Below are 24,331 nucleotides of genomic sequence, written 5' to 3'. Positions count from 1 at the left end.
ACAGAATACGATGATTTGCAAATCCTTTTCAACTTATATTCAATTGAATAGACTGCAAAGACAAGATACTTAACGTTCGAACTGGTAAACTTTGTTATTTTTTGCAAATATTAGCTCATTTGGAATTTGATGCCTCCAACATGTTTCAAAAAAGCTGGCGCAAGTGGCAAAAAAGACTGAGAAAGTTGAGGAATGCTCATCAAACACTTATTTGGAACATCCCACAGGTGAACAGGCTAATTGGGAACAGGTGGGTGCCATGATTGGGTATAAAAGCAGCTTCCATGAAATGCTCAGTCATTCACAAACAAGGATGGGGCGAGGGTCACCACTTTGTGAACAAATGCGTGAGCAAATTGTTGAACAGTTTAAGAACAACATTTCCCAACGAGCTATTTAAAATAATTTAGGGATTGCACCATCTACGGTCCGTAATATCATCAAAAGTTTCAGAGAATCTGGAGAAACCACTTCACGTAAACGGTAAGGCCCGTGACCTTCGATGCCTCAGGCGGTACTGCATCAAAAAGCGACACCAGTGCGTAAAGGATATCACCACATGGGCTCAGGAACACTTCAGAAAACCACTGTCAGTAACTACAGTTTGTTGCTACATCTGTAAGTGCAAGTTAAAACTCTACTATGCAAAGCGAAAGCCATTTATCAACAACACCCAGAAACGCCGCCGGCTTCACTGGGCCCAAACTAATCTAAGATGGACTGATGAACAGTGGAAAAGTTTTCTGTGGTCTGACGAGTCCACATTTCAAATTGTTTTTGGAAACTGTGGAGGTTGTTCCCTCCGGACCAAAGAGGAAAATAACCATCCGAACTGTTATAGGTGCAAAGTTCAAAAGCCAGCATTTGTGATGGTATGGGGGTGTATTAGTGCCTAAGGCATGGGTAACTTACAAATCTGTGAAGGCACCATTAATGCTGAAAGGTACATACAGGTTTTGGAGCAACATATGTTGCCATCCAAGCAACGTCTTTTTCATGGACGCCCCTGCTTATTTCAGCAAGACAATGCCAAGCCACATTCTGCACGTGTTACATCAACGTGGCTTCATAATAAAAGAGTGTGGTTACTAGACTGGCCTGCCTGTAGTCCAGACCTGTCTCCCATTGAAAATGTGTGGCACAATATGAAGCGTCAAAGGAGACCATGGACTGTTGAACAACTTAAGCTGTACATCAAGCAAGAAAAGGAAATAATTCCACCTGAAAAGCTTCAAAAATTGGTCTCCTCAGTTCCCAAACGTGTTGTTAAAAGGAAAGGCCATGTAACACAGTGGTAAAAATGCGCCTGTGCCAACTTTTTTGCAATGTGTTGACGCCATAAAATTCTAAGTTTATGCTTATTTGCAAAAAAAAATATGTTTGTCAGTTCGAACATTAAATAGCTTGTCTTTGCAGTCTATTCAATTGAATATAGGTTGAAAAGGATTTGCAAATCATTGTATATGTTTTTATCTACGAATTACCATTGTTGACACAATTCTAAAGATGGATCGAGAGTGTGCGTGGTCTTTTAAAAAAAAAGGACAAAATCCAGGCCCTTTGAAGTGAGAAGAATAAGTAAAGCGAATGTCTTTTTATTCAAGTCATGAGGCTTTTTTTTTTTTTTTTTTTCACTACTTCACTCTAAAGCTTTTATCAAAATATAAATTCATCCAATTTAAAGAACACATCGTCTCACCTTTTTTCTGCACATAAAACAATCACCCGAGCTATTTTCAAGCATCATACAGCACCTTTCGGCTTTCATACGGGGCACGACAGCAACTGATACCTTTTTAATAAAAGTGAGTGGCAGGGAGTGACGTGAGGTAAATTCGCCCTTCAGTCGAGCGCGCAAGCTCATAATACTCGATAGGATTTGGCAGCGAGGAAGGAAAAGACACAAGTCGGCCTGTGTGACTGTGATCGCCGTTTAAATGTGTCGTGACACACACACACACACACACAGAAAAGGCGTCACACTGTTGTTGACAAAGAGAAAGCGAAAACAGACTTAAATCTTGCTCGCTGCCGCTCATCTGCAAAACGACTACACCTTATAAGCGGGCCAGTATGTGGGTACATTTCTGCAACTTAATGAGGTGCAATGGCAAGCAGGTAAATCGGCATGTTGCCTCCACTCCCCAACGTCCGCTTCCAGAAGTACTGCAGCGGCGTCCATGGCTCTAAAATGGGACCCAGCTGATCAGCTTCACATGGCCTTTTAATGGGTATTGCTACCGCCCACCATGTCAGCCTGCCGCCACACACTCAGAACTGTGAATTTAGCCATCTGGCGGTGCTTTGCTGCCTTGTTTTTGTTCCTGACTGTGCGCAACAGTACTGCCAATTGCGGATAGTTTAGCAGGCTGAACCCGCTGAGCCAAATGTCTTGAGGAATAAAGACATGGTATCGTACTGCACAACAAGCAAGTTCTGTGTAATTTGTTGTTACTTTTTTCACAGTTGGAATATGTGGTTTGCATTCAAACACATCAGTCACCCAAGCAAAAGGTGAGTGCAAATGCTAAACACTGAGCTCACCCGTAAAATTAGTGATGTAATATTTATTCTACAGATTTTTACAACATTGGAAAACATTAGTGTTAGAATCATTATGTATATATCATCACACCAACTTTAGTATGCTTAAAGGCCTACTGAAACCCACTACTACCGACCACGCAGTCTGATAGTTTATATATCAATGATGAAATCTTAACATTATAACACATGCCAATACGGCCGGGTTAACTTATAAAGTGACATTTTAAATTTGCCGCTAAACTTCCGGTTTGAAACGCCTCCGAGGATGCCGTATGCGCGTGACGTAACCCGGGGAACACGGATATGCCTTCCACATTGAAGCCAATACGAAAAAGCTCTGTTTTCATTTCATAATTCCACAGTATTCTGGACATCTGTGTTCGTGAATCTGTTGCAATCATGTTCATTGCATTATGGAGAAGGAAGCTGAGCAAGCAAAGAAGAAAGTTGTCGGTGCGAAATGGACGTATTTTTCGAACGTAGTCAGCAACAACAGTACACAGCCGGCGCTTCTTTGTTTACATTCCCGGAAGATGCAGTCAAGATGGAAGAACTCGGATAACAGAGACTCTAACCAGGAGGACTTTTGACTTCGATACACAGACGCCTGTAGAGAACTGGGACAACACAGACTCTTACCAGGATTACTTTGATTTGGATGACAAAGACGCAGACGTGCTACTGTGAGTATGCAGCTTTGGCTTCTAAACATTTGATCGCTTGACCGTATGTGCGCAACTTTTTTTTGCGTATGTACGTAACTTTTTTAAAATATATAAGCTTTATGAACCTTGGGTTAGGTGAACGGTCTTTTGGGCTGAGTGATTGTGTGTGTTGATCAGGTGTTTGAATTGTATTGGCGTGTTCTATGGAGCTAGGAGCTAGCAGAGGAGCTAGGAGCTAGCATAACAAACACGCAGGTGTTTTTATGCAGGATTAATTTGTGGCATATTAAATATAAGCCTGGTTGTGTTGTGGCTAATAGAGTATATATATGTCTTGTGTTTATTTACTGTTGTAGTCATTCCCAGCTGAATATCAGGTCACCCCCGGCTCTCACAGCATCTTCCCTATCTGAATAGCTTCAACTCCCCACTAGTCCTTCACTTGCACTTTACTCATCCACAAATCTTTCATCCTCGCTCAAATTAATGGGGAAATTGTCGCTTTCTCGGTCCGAATCTCTCTCACTTCATGCGGCCATCATTGTAAACAATAGGGAACTTTGCGTATATGTTCAATGGACTACGTCACGCTACTTCCGGTAGGGGCAAGCCTTTTTTTTATCAGATACCAAAAGTTGCAATCTTTATCGTCGTTGTTCTATACTAAATCCTTTCAGCAAAAATATGGCAATATCGCGAAATGATCAAGTATGACACATAGAATAGATCTGCTATCCCCGTTTAAATAAAAACAATTCATTTCAGTAGGCCTTTAAAGTCCATTGCTTTAGTTATTAGCTATTGTGCTCAAGTTAGACTTTTCTAATCTATGCAAGGACAAAACTTCTTGTCTGAGGGGTGGTCTCAGCCGCAGATGTTATCTTTGTTTTAGCCCGCTAACAGCCAAGGACTTCAACGACCTCAACGAAGATACGATGACAGCACGCAGACGAAACAGAGACTTCAAGGACCTCAACGAAGATAAGATGACAACACGCAGACGAAGCGGGGACAAGGCAAAATCACAAGGCCCCCAGCACATTCCGTCACGTATTGTGCGTCCTGGACCTGGTTTGCATAATATATGTGACCACTTCTTTTAGAGGCGGCCTTAGTGTTGTTGACTGTGGAACTCCTGAATAAAAAGAGGGACGCAGGAGCTGAACCATAGAGCATAGTCTGTGACTAAGTGTGCAGGTCCATGCGTTCTCCTCATGGGCTAAATTGAACTCTGTCTCTGCATGATCCCTTGCTTCTTGTCTGATTAATAGATGTCATCAGTGTTTGAACCTGAAAATTAGTTAAACAGAGACTTCTCAAAGGGTGGGATAACTCCTGAAAATTACTGACTTAAAATGGCCAAATGTATAGATGTGTGTCCAAGTTAAAGGAAATGGCAGGCTGTCTTCTTTTAATATATGTATTACAATCTTTGTAAGCTGGGTAACGTTTGCTGTGGTCTGGAAAAACATGGTACACAAACAACGGCTAAGTGGCTAATTAGCTATATTACCCTACTGTCAAAATGTCTATGTGTCACTGGTTGACACAAATCTTCGTTGACAGAAATGTTGAAATGTAATATTTATTCCACACATTTTTACAACATTGGAAAACATTAGTAAGACTTCTCAGAGGGTGATATAACTCCTGGAAAATACTGTCTTAGAATGGTCAAAGGTGTAGATGTGTGTGTCCAAGTTAAAGGAAACGGCAGGCTGTCTTCTTCTTATGGAAGCTGGGTAACGTTTGCTGTGGTCTGGAACAACATGGCACACAGACAACTATCAGAAATGCAGCCGATATTACGTACAGATAATGTGTCATGAGACATGCAAATATAAATTAAATACACAGAGGACATAAGTAAAGGAAATTAAATGAGGTCAAATATACCTACAAACAAGGCATAATGATGCAATATGTACATACATCTAGCCTAAATAGCATGTTAGCATCGATTAGCTTGCAGTCATGCCTGATTCGCACTCCAACAAGTAATAACATCAACAAAGATCACATTTGTGCATTCACGCACAGTATAAAATGTTTGGTGGACAACATGAGACAAAGGAGGAGTTGTATAAAAAATGTCTTTCTGTGGCAGCGTCGGAGAAAGTTGTACATGTGAACAAACTACAGTGAGCTCAAGGACCGCCAAAATTATTAAGACCATACTCTTTTATCGGTGAAGCATGTTTAATATAAACAGCTTTTATATAACATCGTAATAACAAAAGAGGGTTCCATTTAGAGAATTTATTCCAAATCATTGTAAACAAAATCAAGATTATAGACACTTTTGATACAATTGAGTGTTTGCTTTACACTATGATGCCATCGGGTTTTATCTTAGGGCTGTCGAAGTTTTGAATAGAATAATACTTTAATGTCATTGCAGAGTGGGGCTCTCTTTGAGACCGGAACAAAAGTAAGCGCATAGAACTCATTTTATGGCACACAAACATTTTTTGTCTTTCAACAGGAAAGGGGGAGAGAGGTATCTGGTCTAAAGCTGCAGCCATCAGGTCGTTGCTCCGTAAGCCATAATACCACGAGGGGTTTAGCGGCAAAAGCGTGGGGTGGGAGTGGGTGTATATGTGCGTATGTGTATAGTAGTCCATAGGTGCGTGTTTTGTCCATAAGCCCGGGGGCCGCCTTGCTGACTTTGAAACAACGTTGCAACATATTTGTATTTGTAAATTGAGACAATGTTGATGTCCAATGTTGGATCAATGTTGTTGGTTGGGAAATGACCAAATTTCTATAGTCAAATCAACGTCACAACCTGACATTGAATAAATGTTTTCAAAATGCATGTTTTTTCAATGTTGTGTTTGTGTTGTAAAACATTTGGTTGGAAAATGACCAAAATTCAATGGTCAAATCAACGTCAGAACCAAACATTGATTAAACGTTGTCAAAAAGCAAGTTGTTCCAACCTTAGGTTTGAGTTGCTCAATGTCAGGACCTAATTCAACAAGTTCTCAACGTTGTTTTAATGTCTTGTGCCTGCTGGGGAACGTACAATAGATAGACTGGTAAAGTGAGAGGTTTGCCTTCCGGCTCAGCTCCCTCTTCACCACGGCGGACTAATGCAAAATCCACATCACTGCAGATGCCACACCAATCTCACAATCAACTCTTCCCTTACTTGTGAACAAGACCCCAAGGTACTTGAACTCCTCCACTTGGGGCATGTTCTTGTAGCCAACCCGAAGAAGACACTCCACACTTTTCCGGGCGAGAACCATGCACTCGGACTTGGAGGTGCTGATTCTGATTCTGGTTGCTTCACACACTCTGCTGCGAACCGATCCAGTAAAAGCTGAAGATCACGGCCAGATGAAGGCAGCAGGATCACATCATCTGCAAAAAGCAGAGACCTCAACGCCCTGACTCATTTTGATAGTTTTAAAAACGTGGAACTTATCTGTCTAAGGTACTTCTATTACAAATGAACATCCTCTATCTGTGATTAATTACGATTAATTAGTTCAATCCTTTTAGAGCCCTATTTCATGTGTATCTTTAATAAAATTGCCATGTCATAGGACTTGAATTGTAGAAATAATCTCAGTTGAATATTGTGTTAAGATATCTAAAATGTCAAGACACAGTAGTAAAGGTAGTGACTGAACCTTAAAGGCACTTTAATAATAGTTCCTCCAACATATTATTAATAATGCTATAAATAATTTAATTATTGTTGTTAGAATGATAATAATATTCTATTGTGCTCACAATTCAATGTAAGTACGATTTCTTGGGTGATGATCTGATTGAGAACTGATTATCGATTCAAACCAATTCTTGCAATATACCGATTACAGTATACATTATAATAACACCTTTAGAAAACAGGTTACAAAAGCTCCCCTTGGCTGCTGACGTATGACGTAGACATTGCCTAATAAACTACTTTTTCAAACTCGATTCTTGAAAAATACGAATGGATTCAAAATCACAATATATACTAGGCTTTCGGATGCCATTTCGGATGTGAATAATGTGATTAATATCCCTTGTACTTATTATCAGAATCAAAAATACTTTAATAATCCCCGAGGGGAAATCAAGGTTTTCAGCACAATCCCATTCAAGAGCAGACAAACATTACACATCAGAACAGGATCGCTGACGAGTCTGCCAACTTCCGGCGCCCGTTACAAAAAATGTGAGAAACAGGTCAATTCTGTGGAGGGGGGTGAGAAAAAAAAATACTCAGTCTAAGCCTGGGCCCCTGGAGAGGGGTCCAGACTGAGGCCAAGGAAAAAAAAACTCGTAGCCATAACACACATAAACAAGTGTGTAAGAGGGAAACATCAAAAAACACAAATGACATTAAAGACATTAAAAGAGCAGAGCTGATGCAACCAGCCACTTCTACACACAGCCACAAAAGTAAAACAACAACAATAAAACAAAAACATATACACTGTGGTGGCCTCTGCGGTGTTCCACGCCATCGTCTGCATGGCCAGAGACAGGAGCAGACCCAACAAAGCAACCAAGAGACAACTCCCCCCTCGGCCGCCCACCAACTCTCGGCCAGTGTCCAGTCCGCATGGATGAGCGAGGATACGTCCAAGGAGACCGAGGTGTCCGATACCTGCTCATTCAGCCAAGACACTGTGAAGCTAGTCCGTCCCGGCGCTCAGCGCCAGCTCCGCAGCCCTGTCTCTTTAATCCGCATCTCCTCCAGTCTCTCCAAACGGACTCTGGTGTGGCAGAGACCCAGCAGCTGGTCTCCATGGCCAAAAGGCTCCCAGTAGGCAGATCCAGAAGTTCACAAAAAAGCACCACAAAAGTCACGAAAGTGCCACCCCTTGTCACACAGTCCCAAAGGGTCCCGAACCAAAAGGCAAAAAAAACACTTAAAACAAGAGTGAAACATCAGGAATACAAAAGGATGACACAAGAGCACAGAGCTCTTGTGGAGGCCAAAACTAAGAACTCAGCAAAGTGCCACTTAGTGTGTCTTTTTTTTCAAATCCGTGAATCCTCGGACCACTAAACCATAGCCTGGCTTCCCATGGAGCCAACATTAGTGCTCGCCATCATTCCACATTAATCATCCAAAGGAGCCAAGGTTGAATTGAATGATTGAGTTGGCTGATTGATGACACTGATTAAAGTCCAATCATCACATAGTCAGGTGCCATTTGGATCAACTGCATTTACTAACAAAGACAAGAATAGTCAAATGAAAACCAATGATGATAGTCTGGATGTGTCATTTCCCATTTTTGCTGTTTTTTTTTCCTTCTTGGGAACAGTGTTGTTTTCGTCAACGATGACGAAATCATTTTGTTGACGCCACTTTTTTTTCATGACGATAACGAGACGGTGACGAGATAAACATGTCTCTCTGATGACGAAAACATGACGAGACGTGTGTGAGTTTTCGTCGACGAGACGAGAACGGACAAAAATGTTAGTGGGTAATCTGTCAGACGTTTAAAATGCATGACATTTCTGTTTATTGTGTGTGTCAATTAAAACCTACAAAGTGTCTGCTGCTGCATTCTATCCTTGTTTGGTCACGACCACCAACTGGCGTGCAGCGCACAACGTGCTCAACACGTCAGACTGTTGTTACTCATCAGGCAATGGATCGTGATGGCGGCGGCAGTTTCAACACAGGGGCTCGGTGGTCGCAAACGTAGAGACGACATATGGGTGTATTTTAAATATAACCCAGCAGATAATAAAACGGAGTGCATTGTGAAGGAAGACGGTGACAAATGTGGCCACAAAATATGCGGAAAAAATACGACCAACCTTAAGCGGCACCTTAAGGCTCGCCACAAGGATATTTTTTCGAAGGTAAGTTACAAATGCTGTTAACATAATCGATAAATGTCATAGTAAGCTAATACATTAGTACGTTTTCCACATACTCCTGGCGCAAATGGGCTGCTAACTTCAGGCTAAAGTTAGCTTTTGTTACGCTAACGTCAATTCCATTATGTGTGTGTTACTTTAGCAGCATGTTTAGCCATGTTTACATTCAGTGACGGTGTGGTTATCTCTTTGTGAGTACGTTCTGTCAGCACGTAACTTGATATGTTAAACAGGTCGAGTTACTGTTATACATAGAGTCTGCTAGCTTTAGCCTAAAAGCCTCTAATTCATATTAAACACTGTTGTTGTTGTTTTTATTTATTGAATTTACTAGTGTTTACAGTATTTACAGGGTGGTCTATTTTGTTCCAAAAACTTAAGAACATGTTTGTTTCATACTTTCAAGTATGTACAGTATAACTCTCTGGTATAACTTACAACCTACCTCACTGTACCTCAGGAATTAATTGATTATTTTATTACATGGTTTGCACAAATTAAAGAGAGTGGGGTTGTATGATATCTGTTGTAATTGCATTGGCAGACAGGGCCAAGTTGAGCATGTGTGTTCCTCATCCATCACTCATATTTTGGGCATGTTTATGTTCATTGTACTTTAACAAATTCTGAGAAATAAAGCCACAATTGCTAAAGTAGAATGTTTTTGTTTTTTGGCTTTTTTGGAGTAATGAACTTTGATTCCACTGTTACCACTTTATCTGTGTGTAACACACAATCCTTGGATCAGAAATTTGCTGTTGGGTGGAAACCTTATATGTCTAAAACCATTCCTTTATTGGTATTATTTGTGAAACTAGCAGATCTGCAAGCTTACAATGGGTTGAACTTATAGATCTGCTGTTATTTTCACAACTTATGTGTGACACTGCCCAACAGCAATCTCCAATACTTATTGACCTAAATTAATTTGTTAAAAGACTATACTTATATACTTATATTATACTTTTTATTCTTTTTTTTGGGACTAAAACTAGACTAAAACCTATTTGACTTTTCATCGACTAAAACTAGACTGAAACCCTTTTGAGTTTTCGTCGACTAAAACTGGACTAAAACTATCACATATAAAAGTGACTCAAATGTGACTAAAACTAATAAGCATTTTAGTCCAAAAGACTAAGACTAAGACTAAATGTAAGATGGTTGTCAAAAACAACATTGCTTGGGAAGGAGAAAGAACACATTAAAATTGCATTTTGGCATTTGCTAGACACTTTTATCCAGGTCGATTGTCAGTCACTGCAAGAGAAGAAAAGAAATTAGGTTATTTAATCCCCGATACAAGTTGGAAGAATTTAAAAAATGTTTTGATGAGGGGTTTTGTAAGAAATGCTTTCCCGTTAACTTTAATTCACCAAGCACGGAGCATTCAGTTTTTAAGTATTACTCTGGTATGAAATAGCCTTGTATTTTTGAGACGAACTGTGCTTTTCTACATTCTCTAACAAATAATTAGTTGAGAGCCTGACCACCTGACCTTACATTACATCCAGAAATGTAATTAGTGTGTCGCTTTTGATCCATGATCTTCTGGAATCTTAATTAGAGAACAGACTCCACGTCCGACCTTTGCGTGATGGCTTCCTTGAATCGACTTGAGCAATACACAGATTCCCTTCACTCAGGATAAAAGGAAGACTGAAATGTAAAATGAGCTTCTTATACTTGAGTCATGTCTGACAAAAGTTGGTCTGGAAGATAAGGTCAAAAATTACCGGTAAATTAGGTCATGTTTTTCAACCTTAAATAGTTGTTGTTAAGTATTGATTATTGTCGTAAGGGAAGACTTCCTGTCTCAGCAACTTTTGAAAATGCTTGAACAATACACAAACCTACATCTAGGTGGCATCAGTGTGCAATCAACAGGAAATATGAAGAGGTATGCATAGCCCTTGATTTTACCGTAAATATTCGGGTAAGTTCCAATTGCTAAAATCCAAATGTACCCAAAATTGCAAGCTACGTATCTGGGCACATTTCTGACCTTTTGGTGCACCAGGACATTTACTAGTAAGTCATCTTTAGAATAACTCTGGGACCTTTTTTTAATTTTAATTTTGTCTATCATTCCCAATCTTTATGTAAGACAAGCATACATATGTCCTTTTTTTTTAATACATTCTAATTTGTAAATAAAGGTTAGCAAAAGTGTGCTAACAGTGATGGAGTTGTTTTTATTACGGCTCAAGCTCCTGCTCCTCTGAGTGCACCGCTGGACACGCCCACGGGCTCTCGAGCCAAGGGTTGGCGACCCCCGGTCTAAGGCCATAGTTTAAATCAGGCCTGGGCAATTATTTTGACTCGGAGGCCACATTTAGAGGAAAAAAATGTGTCTGAGGGCCGGTATATCTATTTTTAGGAACACTAATACAAAACCTCACAATAATGTCTGATTGAATGCTAAAAACGTTATGACAGACCGCCTTAAAAAAACTTCATGGAATTTTAAATTTTTCTATGAACGATAAAACACTGAAAATTGACAAAATATGAATGTCACACCCCCTTTCGATCGACACATTTTACAATCAAGTGAAACCCAACAAAAATGCAACAAACAGTGAAATATGAACGTGAAGGGTACACAATAAACCCACCTACAATCTCATACATGTGATATATCACTAAGCTTTAGAACTTTGTTGTGAAAATCTCCTTCCGCGTCTGTGGAAACGCTTCCCGCCCACACGGCTTGATGCCTCGTCTGAGCTGCTGTGACGTAGATTACCATAGTAACTAATTATATGACCATAGTAACTAATTAAATGACCATAGTAACTAATTAGATGACCATAGTAACTGGTATATCATCCATAAGCGCAGATTCCAAGCATTGAAATACTTAGTATAGTTGAAGACTTCCGGTCATTAGAAAACATCACTGCACATCATAATGGCAGCTACACTTTACATCTTAAACATCTAAAAAAATTATTTGGGAATGTCCGGCGGGCCAGATTGAAAAGTTTAACAGGCAGCATGTAGCCCCCGGGCCTTAATTTGCCCAGGTCTGATTTAAATTATCCATCTTCACCTGCCCTATCTCTCTAATCATTGTATTGCATTGAATGATTATATCTAAAATATCCATCCATCCATTTCCTACCGCTTATCCCTTTCGGGTCGCGGGGGGTTTCTGGAGCCTATCTCAGCTACAATCGGGTGGAAGGCGGGATACACCCTGGACAAGTCGCCACCTCATCGCAGGGCCAACACGGATAGACAGACAACATTCACTCTCACATTCACACACGAGGGCCAATTTAGTGTTGCCAATCAACCTATCCGCAGGTGCATGTCTTTGGCGGTGGGAGGAAGCCGGAGTACCCGGAGGGAACCCACGCTGTCACGGGGAGAACATGCAAACTCCACACAGAAAGATCCCTATATTAGAAATATAATTTTGAAAAAAAGTGATTTTAATAATCCCAAGATGGCTCCCATCTACATTACCATAAATTGGACCAACTGGGAAGCAAGCCCGTGTGCATATTTCAACACTGTATCACTGCATCAGTTTCATTTTTCATTTCATTTCATTCATGTTTATTTCGAATATGTAGACAAAACAAAAACAACACATTTTGAAAAAAACAACAAAAAAGCCATTCAAGAATGAATAACAAAAAACAATAATAATAATGATAATAATAGTAATAATAAAAAAAGCAAAAGAAACAAGAAATGAAAATAAACATTAATGTAAACATATCCGAAAAGGAGTGAGAAGAAGTAAAAACGTACGTACTCACACCCCTCTTATTACTTACTGTATGTTTAATAATAATAATAATAATAGTATATAAAAATGTTATGTCATATAAATACATATACATATATAAGTATGTACATATATATATATATATATATATATATATATATATATATATATATATATATATATATATATATATATATATATATATATATATATATATATATATATACATATCTACAACACACATTTAACAAGTAACTATGAATGTGACACAACAGCGTGTATACATAGTATACATATACATACACATATAAACCTACTGACTCTTAGTGCAGTTCACTATATCCTGTGAACAATATATTTTTGTACATTCTTTTAAAAACATTGATGCTTGGACTTTGCTTATGTACTTCGCTCAGATTGTTCCACAACTTGACACCTGTGATGGAAATGCGAAAACTTTTCATGGTGGAATTTCTCATCTGATCAACGTTGTTGACTAAACATGTTTTGAATGTTCAGTGGTAACAAATGGTTCCTAGCCCTGTACATAGTTATTGCTGTTTGATATGGGACAATGTCGGTGAATTTTAATAATTTAGACTGTAGAAATAGTGCATTGGTGTGTTCCAGATAGCCGACCTTGTGAATGGTCCTTACTGCTCTTTTTTGTAAAATGATTAGTGACCGTAACAAACTTTTGTAATTGTTACCCCAGACTTCAGTACAGTAGTTTAAGTATGGCAAGACGAAACGACAGTAGAGAGTGTGGAGTGACTTATGATCCAGAACCTGCTTTGCTTTGTTTATGACTGCTATACTTCTTGCTACTTTGTATTTTACATGTGTAATATGTGCTTTCAAGCTGAGCTTGTCGTCAAGTGTTACACCAAGGAATTTGATTTTGTGCACTTGCTCAATAGCCACCCCATCAATTTCTATATTTAACTGTGTTTAACCTGAATCTGCCAAAGAACATAAACTTGGTCTTGCTCACATTCAAAGATAATTTGTTCCAGTCAAACCATCATTTCAGTTTATACAACTCTTCATTTATGTTCTTTTGTAATGTATCTAGATCATAACCAGAGCAAAATACATTAGTGTCATCTGCGAAAAGTACCATAGACAGCAACTTGGATACTTGGCAAATATCATTTATGTACAGTATAAACATTTTGGTCCCAATACTGAACCCTGGGGGACTCCACAAGCAATGTCCAAGGAATTTGAGCTATGGTTTCCCAGCTTCACAAACTGTTTCCGTCTGTCCAAATAGCTTTTTATCCAGTCTATTGCCATACCTCTTATACCAATTTTCTCCAGTTTATTAATTAATATATTGTGATTGATAATGTCAAAAGCTTTTCTGAGGTCAATGAAGATGCCAATTGCATATTGATGATTATCAATTGCGTCTGTGATTCTTTCAATGGATTCCATCAATGCCTGAGAATTTGATCTTTTAGTTCTAAAACCATATTGACTCTCTGAGAGTACATTATATTTTTCCAGGAATGAATCTAATCTGCTATTAAATAGTTTCTCCAATATTTTTGAAAATTGAGGCAGTAGTGAGACAGGTCTGTAGTTTGTGAAGAGGTCTTTGCTCCCATTTTTATACAGCGGAATGACCTTTGCTATTTTCATTTGATTTGGAAATGAACCGGTTTGAAACGATAAATTGCATATGTGAGTAAGTGGCTTAGAAATCCCCTCAATGACCAGTTTGACCAATGACATGTCCATATCATTAAAATCTGTTGATTGTTTATTTTTACAGTTTTTTACTATGTCCAATATTTCCTTCCTTTCGACTCTCTCAAGGAACATTGAGCATGGATTTCTCTTCACCAGATCCCCCATATGCTCTCCTTCCACCCCTCGATCCATAATTTTACTCTCTAGATCAGGGCCTACTTTAACAAAAAAGTGATTGAAGCGATCTGCCACCTCCTCCATATTGTAATTTTCAATATCATCTTCTTTGAAATATTTAGGTAAGCTGTTTTGTTTGACACCATCTCTTATTATACTGTTTAATATGTTCCATATCCCTTTTATATTATCTTTATTACGCTCTAGTTTATTCTTGTAGTATTCTTTCTTACTTACCCTTATAATACTGATTAACTTATTTTTATATTTTTTATATTCATCCTCAGCTTCTTTGGTTCTCTGTCTAATAAAATTCCTGTATAATGCATTTTTCTTTTTACAAGCATATTGCAAACCTTTAGTTAACCATGGACAGTTATCATATGCTCTTGTTTTGTTGTATTCTTTGATTGGACAATGTTTATCATACTTTGACTTAAATATTTCCAAAAATATATTATAAGCACTGTCCACATCTTTTTCATTATAAATCATATCCCAGTTCAGTGATACTAGATCCTGTATTAACATATTCATTGATTTGTCTGTCTTTATTCGCCTAAATATTTTTTGTTTACCTGTCATATTCTTATAAACATAATCAATTACCGTAAATACCGGCAGGTGGTCGGTAATATCGCAGACTAATAACCCACTTATTTTGTTTTCAATTACAATGGTAAATATGTTGTGTATGAGAGTGGCACTGTGAGATGTGATTCTACTGGGTCTAGTGATTGAAGGAAGTAGGCACATACTGTGTATTGTATTTATAAAATCCTCTGTGCTTTTATGATTGCTATGTTTCAATATATCTATGTTAGTATCTCCACATATAAATATATTTTTATTACCTATTCCTGACAACATGCCTCCCATCCAGTCCTTAAAAGTATCAATACTTGAATCGGGCGCCCTGTATACATAACTGATTAGCATATTTTTTTGTTTTCCATGCAGATCTCAATTGTAATGCATTCGAGAAGGTTATCAACCACCTGTGACATGGCCTCTACAATCTTGAAATTGAAATGTGTATCCACATAAATTGCTACTCCTCCTCCACCCTTGTTAATTCTGTTTTTATAAGTAAATTCATAGCCATCCATCTCAAAGTCCATTCCCCTTTCCTTGTTGAACCAAGTTTCAGATATTGCTATGATATTGAATGGTTGTGAGAATGAGTACAAATAGTTCTTAATGGATTTAAAGTTTGTATATAGACTTCTACTATTAACGTGAATAATAGATAACTTCCCATCTGCTTTGATGTCGTGATTATACTGTTCAGTAGTGTAGTATTTACAAGAGTTATTAATGTTGGAAAATAAATGTATATCTGGGTCAATGTCCAGTTCCAAGTCCAGTGTGTTGTGCTCATAGTGATCCAATGTGTTAAATTCAGTAAATTGTTCATAGTCCATTATCCGCTGATTTAGATGGCTGTCGTCACCCATTGTAGCGAAAGTCATATTGTTGTGTGACATGGTGTGTTGTTACCTTAGTTCAGTTAGACCAGAATGCCAGTCCCTTTGGCTCTTCCCTACTGGTACTTGTCTAACTCCTCCATGCTTCTGATGAGTACCACTTTTGCATCCATTCCGTTCAACTTCACAAAGATCTTGCAACTTGTGGTCCAAGTATTCTGTATTTTCCCCTGCTTTCCTGAGGTGGCGTGCCTTTCGTTGTTTCTCCTGGGCAGGGTATGGCAAGCCTCGATGGTGTTACAGTCCAGTGTGATTCCTTTGGACTGTAGAAAGGTAGCCACTTGTTGCTCCGTTGAGATATCAAGCTCACCGTCGGCGACACCGCTCGCCCCCGCGTTGTTACCGGCGGTCGCCGCCCGCGCGTATGACCGGGGTTTTATGTGGAGACCCGATACAATCACATCATTTATCCTGCTGTATTGCTCCAAAGCTTGGACCCTGCTCTCCAAAAAGTCGAGTTGTTTGTCCTTCTCGGCGTTCTGGATCCGCAGCGTCTTCACTTCCGCAACCAGCTCCATGATCGTTTTCTGCTGTTTACTCACAACAGACATCTCCTCCGTCAGAAAGTCAAGCGACTTTTCTAATTTTGTTGATGTCCTCCTTGTTCTTCTTGGTTCCCATGTTGATTACCACTCGGACACTGGCTTAGAGACGAGCCACCCGAGGGTAACACGTTAGCAGTGTTTGTAGCAAAAGTTTAGCAGCTCGGTAGCTTGTTGTAAAACGTAGTAGCCTTGTGTAGGCAAAGTCCACACAAACTACACTAGTCCAGCACACTCACTTGACCATGCATTGGCGTTTCCAAAGCACAATATCCAATTGTAGAAACAGGGAAAAAAATGGTTAAACTGAGAAATCCGCAAGGACGCTCTGCTGCGTGCTCTGCCTCGCCTTCAACGCAATAAAGTCACAATGTTATTTGCATTGTTTTGTTATATGATTAATGCTCACTGGGAATGCCAAAACATGGAGGTGAATTAGCTTATTCATTAGAGTAATGATTATGCACTCTTGCACCACACTATATGCCAACACATGTTGCTTTAACCCTAATATTGGGTCCTTTTTAGACACATTTTGAATGTTATACTTAATATTTTTGCCTGTGTTATTCACTAATTGCAAGAGATTGTCCAAACATGTAATCAAAGTTAAACATTACAGTCTCACCGCTGCACAGTTTATAAATTATGCATTGACATGGACGCTAAAGCCCAATGGTTATTTGTACATTTTTAAAACCACGTTGTTTATACTGTCATTTGGCCATCACTTAATGTGATACATGTGACTATCTGAGCCTCTGTGTTGAAAATATAATGTACTTAAATGTTTCAGGACATTACATATTAAACAAGTAGCTGGAAGCAGGTCTAATGGAGCCCTTTTGTTGCACATAAATAAACCATATCATAATAATAAAGAATCAACTGCATGGATTGATTATTCATTGTTCATTATTTTGCACAGTAATCACAGTAGTGGCTATTTTTAAAATTGTGCTCTACAAAAAATAAACTGTGGAGCCTTTGGTGGTGTTTGTTTTTATCATACGATCATTTCTCAATGGGTTTAGACCAGGGATCTGCAACCCAAATCATTGAAAGAGCCATATTGGACCAAAAATACAAAAAAAAAATCTGTCTGGAGCGGCAAAAAATGAAAAGCCGCATATAAGTCTTTTAATGAAGGCAACACATGATGTAAGTGTCTATATTAAGTACACTAGCCAATATCAAAATGACTATATGTCACAGGCTGAAGCAAATCTTTGTTGAAATGTAATATTTATTCTACACATTTTTACAACATTAGAAACCATTAGTGAATCAGAGGCTACTCAGAAGGTGAGATAACTCCTGGAAATTACTAGTTTTTAATGGCCTATGGTATATATGTGTGTGTTCAAGTTAAGGCTGTCTTCTTTTAATAGATTTATTACAATCTTTGGCAACCTAGGTAATGTTTGCTGTGGTCTGGAACAACATGGCACACAAACAACTATCAGAAATGCAGCCAATATTACATACAGATAATGTGTCATGAAACATCCATCCATTTTCTACCGCTTATTCCCTTCGGGGTCGCGGGGGGCGCTCGAGCCTATCTCAGCTACAATCGGGCGGAAGGCGGGGTACACCCTGGACAAGTCGCCAACTCACTCCGGCTTCCTCCCACCTCCAAAGACATGCACCTGGGGATAGGTTGATTGGCAACACTAAATTGGCCCTAGTGTCATGAGACATGCAAAACTAAATTATATACAAAGAGGATTAAAGTAAAGGATATTAAATGAGATCAAATATACCTACAAATGAGGCATAATGATGCAATATGTACATACAGCTAGCCTAAATAGCATGTTGGCATTGATTAGCTTGCAGTCATGCACTGACCAAATATGCCTGATTAGCACTCCAACAAGTCAATAACATCAACAAAGCGCACCTTTGTGCATTCAAGCACAGTATGACACATTTGGTGGACAAAATGAGACAAAGGAGTGGAAGGTTTTACATGTAAACAAACTGTTGCATCACAGTCCACACTATGATGAGTTCAAGAACCACCAAAATTAGTAGAACAAAACGTTGTTCAGCAAATACTCTCATCAGTGAAGCATACACACAAACATATTAAACAGTGGGCTTTCTAACATTTGGGAAGGTTTGCGACATGTTTGTCCTCAAACAAGAAAACATACTGAAACAAAACAATTATTTTTCCCGTCATCTTTTTCCATTTTTAATCTTTTTTTTTAAATGCCTTGTCCTATAATTGTATAATTGTTTTGTTTTAGTATGTTTTTTGTTTGAGGACAAACATGACGCAAACCTTCCCAATTGTCCCGAGTTCCCTCTCGAGGGTCGCCTAAAAATATTTGTTTATTAGCTATGGTCCGTATGGGCTGCAGCGGTTCTCAGTTGTAGGCCTGGGCCAATAATGTCAAAGTTTGTTGGTGCTGAACCCCAAGATGCAGAGATGATGGCAGGCATAGTGCGAGAAAACATGATTTAATTAAATACTATGGCAAAAAACAAACAAAAGGGTACAAACAAAAGGCGCGCACAAGGCGGAGAACAAACTAGGCTATGAACTAAAATAGCACAAAGGCTAACTGTGGACAAGAAACTAAAACACTTACTGTGACACGAATGGAACTATGACTTGAGCGGAGTGGACAAAAGTAGACAGAGCTACAACGACAAATAGTGACAGGTAGAAGCTACAGGTAGAAGTGACAAGTATTATAATGACACTACAATAATCCAGCCGTGACTGGAGGGCAGGACAGGTTTAAATAGCAGCTGGCTGACTGGCACTAGGTGTGGCCAGGTGCCAATCAGCCACAGCTGAGGGGACAAAACACTCATGGAGATAGTCAGGAAATAACCAAAATAAGAGTGCTGACAGGAACTAAAGACAGGAAACTAAGACAAACGCAGAGGAAAACTAAAACTTGACCAAACTGTCAGGGACAACCCTGACAAATAACACATTTTGCGAAATATTGACCTACAAATTACAGATGTGCAATAATATTGTGAACATTAGTTTGAGACCAAAGTAACCACTGATGTAATGATAATACATTATAATAATGAAAGTATACCCTTTCAAATGCAATAAACTTGCATGTCTCGTGTATTTTAACACTGTAATAGGAATGTAAACTTTTAAATATCCAAGTTAAATAAAACAAACAAGTAATAACAATAAAATATGATGTGTTTGTCTGTCACGGTTATCATTATTATTGCAGTATTGTTAAATGTACTTTTTCGACTGTTAAAAGTACTATCAAGGTTGGCAAAGTTATAGAGTTGATTTTTTTAAATTTATAGTTGGACAAATTGACCTATTGAACATCGGCAAGCGGTAGAAAATGGAAGCATGGGCCCTGGTCTACTCAGATGTAATACACTTTTTCACCACTTGCGGTAGTAATGACAATATAAAACAAACAGAAAAAGTCTTGAGTTTTAAACGCAAAAATGATGACTAAAGTGGTGAAGATGTATTTTCATTTGCACTTAAATTTTAATGATGTGCTATTTAATGAAGATATTTTGAATAATATTTATTATTATTTGTTGTATTAGTTTTTTAATGTATTTTTCATCAGTTGTATGAGTCCCTTCATTTGCAGTATATTAGGTTGTATTTACTTTTGTAATCAGCCTGACCTAAACCTTGATAATAATCTTTGTGAGTAAACAATGCTTGACAAGATTTATCCTATTAAACCAGACCTGGGCAAAATACGGCCAACGGACCACATGCGGCCCATTAAGATTTTCAATCCGGCCCGCCGAATGTTCTACATAATTTTTTTAGACCTATAACATCAAAACTGTAGCCGCCATTATGATGTGCAGTGCTGTTTTTAAATGACCTGTAAGTCTTGAACTATAGAAAGTAATTCAATGGTTGAGATCTGCACTTTTGGGTGTTTTTCAAGTTATTACGGTAATATACAGTACGTCACAGCAGCTCAGATGAGGAACAAAGCAGAGTGGGCGGGGTTTGTTTTCAGAGTAGCCAACCCGAAAGGCATGTGTCAGAAACAGATGCGGAAGCAAATTTGTCTGCATAAAAGTGATAATATATCATATCGTAGGTGTTTATTAGTTTGTTTGTTACATTTTTGTTGTGTTTAGCTTGATTGTAAAAGATGTCTTTCGAGGAGCTGGTCTGAGAAGTAAAAGAGGAGCGATGTTCATATGTTGTTAATATTCAGTGTTTTATTGTTCATAGTTAATATTGTAAATCCCACTTTCTTTATTTTCATTTACATTTAGGGTGTCTCATTCAGTAAAAAACTGTAACATTCCATTCCGTCTTTTCGAGGTGGTCTGTCATAACGTTTTTAGAACTCCTTCGGACATTGTGACTTTTGGTGTTAGTGCTCCTGAAAAAAAGAGACCCAAACACACATACTGTACAGCAGATTTTTACAGCTAAATGTGTACATATCATTTATACACCTTGGCCCCCCAGACACATTTTTTTCTCTCAATGTGGCCCCCGAGTCAAAATATTTGCCCGGATCTGTTTTAAACTGTAAGTAGGTTATGTATAATTATTGAAAAGGATTAAAATCAAAAAGTAAATTGTTAATTCAGTGTTGATATTTGAGAACCTCTGCTTTAGAGAATATGATTTTACTTCCTACTTGTAAGTTAGGTTTTATTATAATAGAACGAGTGAAACATTAATATTTGGGTAACACTTTAGTATGGTGAACATATTCACCATTAATTAGTTGCTTATTAAAGTAACAAAGACTTAATTTAGAGTTATTTTGACACTAGGGGAACTTATTAGGGTTAGGGTTAAGGTTAGGCTTAGAGGCCTACTGAAATGAATTTTTTAAATTTAAACGGGAATAGCAGATCCATTCTATGTGTCATACTTGATCATTTCGCGATATTGCCATATTTTTGCTGAAAGGATTTAGTAGAGAAAATCGACGATAAAATTTGCAACTTTTGCTCACTGTACCGGAAGTAGCGTGACGTCACAGGAGCTAGTATTCCTCACAATTCCCCGTTGTTTACAATGGAACGAGAGATTCGGAGCGACAAAGCGACGATTACCCCATTAATTTGAGCGAGGATGAAAGATTTGTAGATGAGGAACGTTACAGTGAAGGACTGGAGAGGCAGTGAGGGACGTATCTTTTTTCGCTATGACCGTAACTTAGGTACAAGCTGGCTCATTGGATTCCACACTCTCTCCTTTTTCTATTGTGGATCACGGATTTGTATTTTAAACCACCTCGGATACTATATCCTCTTGAAAATGAGAGTCGAGAACGCGAAATGGACATTTAAAGTGACTTTTATCTCCACGACAATACATCGGTGACACACTTAGCTACTGAGCTAATGTGATAGCATCGTTCTCAAATGAAGATAGAAACAAAATAAATAAACCCCTGACTGGAAGGATAGACAGAAGATCAACAATACTATTAAACCATGAACATGTAACTACACGGTTAAAAATTCTCAGCCTGGTAAGGCTTAACAATGCTGTTGCTAACGACGCTAAGGCTAATTTAGCAACTTAGTAACCGGACCTCACAGAACTATGATAAAAACATTAGCGCTCCACCTACGCCAGCCAGCCCTCATCTTCCCATCAACAGCCGTGCTCACCTGCGTTCCAGCGTTCGACGGCGCGACGAAGGACTTCATCCGTGGGTTTGGCGGCAAGCATCGGCTAGGCGTAGTAAGTAGTCCTTGTTGTGTTGCTGTAAGTATTGTACTTAGCCGCTAATACACCGATCGATCCCACCTACAACGTTCTTCTTTGCAGCCTCCATTGTTCATTAAACAAATTGCAAAAGATTCACCAACACAGATGTCCAGAATACTGTGGAATTTTGTCAAAGAAAACAAGAGGTTTCTGTATCGGGTTCGATGGGGTCCAACCACTTCCGTGGATTTTGTGACGTCACGCGCATATATCATATCCAAAGGAGTTTTTCAACCGGAAGTGTGGCAGGAATTTTAAAATTGCACTTTATAAGTTAACCCGGCCGTATTGGCATGTGTTTAAATGTTAAGATTTCATCATTGATATATAAACTATCAGACTGCGTGGTCGGTAGTAGTGGCTTTCAGTAGGCCTTTAGGGTTACTAATAAGCAATAATTCTGAGGTTATTGAGGGAAGACTCTTAGTTAATGGCTTACTGGTTGTATAATACAGTGGTTCTCAAATGGGGGTACGCGTACCCCTGGGGGTACTTGAAGGTATGCCAAGGGGTACGTGAGATTTTTTTACAAATATTCTAAAAATAGCAACAATTCAAAAATCCTTTATAAATATATTTATTGAATAATACTTCAACAAAATAAATGTTTAGAATTAAGTTCATGAATCCAGATGGATCTCTATTACAATCCCCAAAGAGGGCACTTGTTGATGATTACTTCTATGTGTAGAAATCTTTATTCATAATTGAATCACTTGTTTATTTTTCAACAAGATTATGGTTAATTTTATATCTTTTTTCCAAATAGTTCAAGAAAGACCACTACAAATTAGCAATAGTTTGCACTGTTATACAATTTAATAAATCAGAAACTGATGACATAGTGCTGTATTTTACTTCTTTATCTCTTTTTTTCAACCAAAAATGCTTTGCTCTGATTAGGGGGTACTGGAATTAAAAAAATGTTCACAGGGGGTACATCACTGAAAAAAGGTTGAGAACCACTGGTATAATATAATAAGGCATTAATAAGTACTTAATAATGACTAATTAAGAGCCATTATGTTACTAATTTGCATGTTAATAAGCAACTAATTAATGGTGAATATGTGTTCCCCATACTAAAGTGTTACCAATATTTGTTTTCGAAATTAATCGCAACACTCCGGGGCTTTTTGGACTTAGGGTTACAAAGCACGATTACAATATTGATAACAAATTCATATAACCTCAAATTGATGCAATGTTACTCTGTTGCAGTCTTTTGAAAAAGCTGCTGCGAAAAATCAGACATTTCTACTGGTATAATAAAATAAAACGGTGAAACGAGACAAACAACACAAATGGACCGAGCACATGCAGGAAAAGTTTGGTTTGTACAGGAAGTCACAAAGCAAAAACCATTAAAAACTTTCTAAACCCACAGAGTTGAGTTAAAATCGGGTGCACAGGTAATCAAAGAGCAGTTTAAAAAAAGAAGCAGGTAATTGTTTTTTGTCTTGATGTGCATGCACGTCGGTTCAGGAGCCATCTACATACTTCGGAGCTCAATTATTTTCAACAGAAAGGTAAATGTGAATATTGCTCTTCTGTAGATTGCATAGACTGAGGCTTCAACAAGTTATTGATCACCGGTTGCAGCCTGTAAAGTGGGAGGTTGATGTAGCGTTCAGCATGGACATGAAATCGGTCCAAGCGTGTGTGCATTTACCTTTTATAATGATCCAATTTAATTGACTCTTCTTCGTAAGCATGTTCACATTGGCCTCATCAAAAGGCTGCTTCAGCGTCATTCGCCTTGCAAACTTTTCACCTTTTCCGCTAGATGGAAAACCTACCTGTGCCAGTAAGATGCAGCTTTAGAAATTTAGGGAACAAGTAATTACTATTCATTAGGTTTGTGTGTTCAACAGTGCTGGTTTGTGCAATTAATTTGTGTCTGC

Source organism: Entelurus aequoreus, linkage group LG01 (genome assembly GCF_033978785.1).
Source record: "Entelurus aequoreus isolate RoL-2023_Sb linkage group LG01, RoL_Eaeq_v1.1, whole genome shotgun sequence".
Classification (NCBI taxonomy): Eukaryota; Metazoa; Chordata; class Actinopteri; order Syngnathiformes; family Syngnathidae; genus Entelurus; species Entelurus aequoreus.
The sequence above is the reverse complement of the archived record's forward strand: the minus strand, read 5'-3'. Positions refer to the sequence as shown.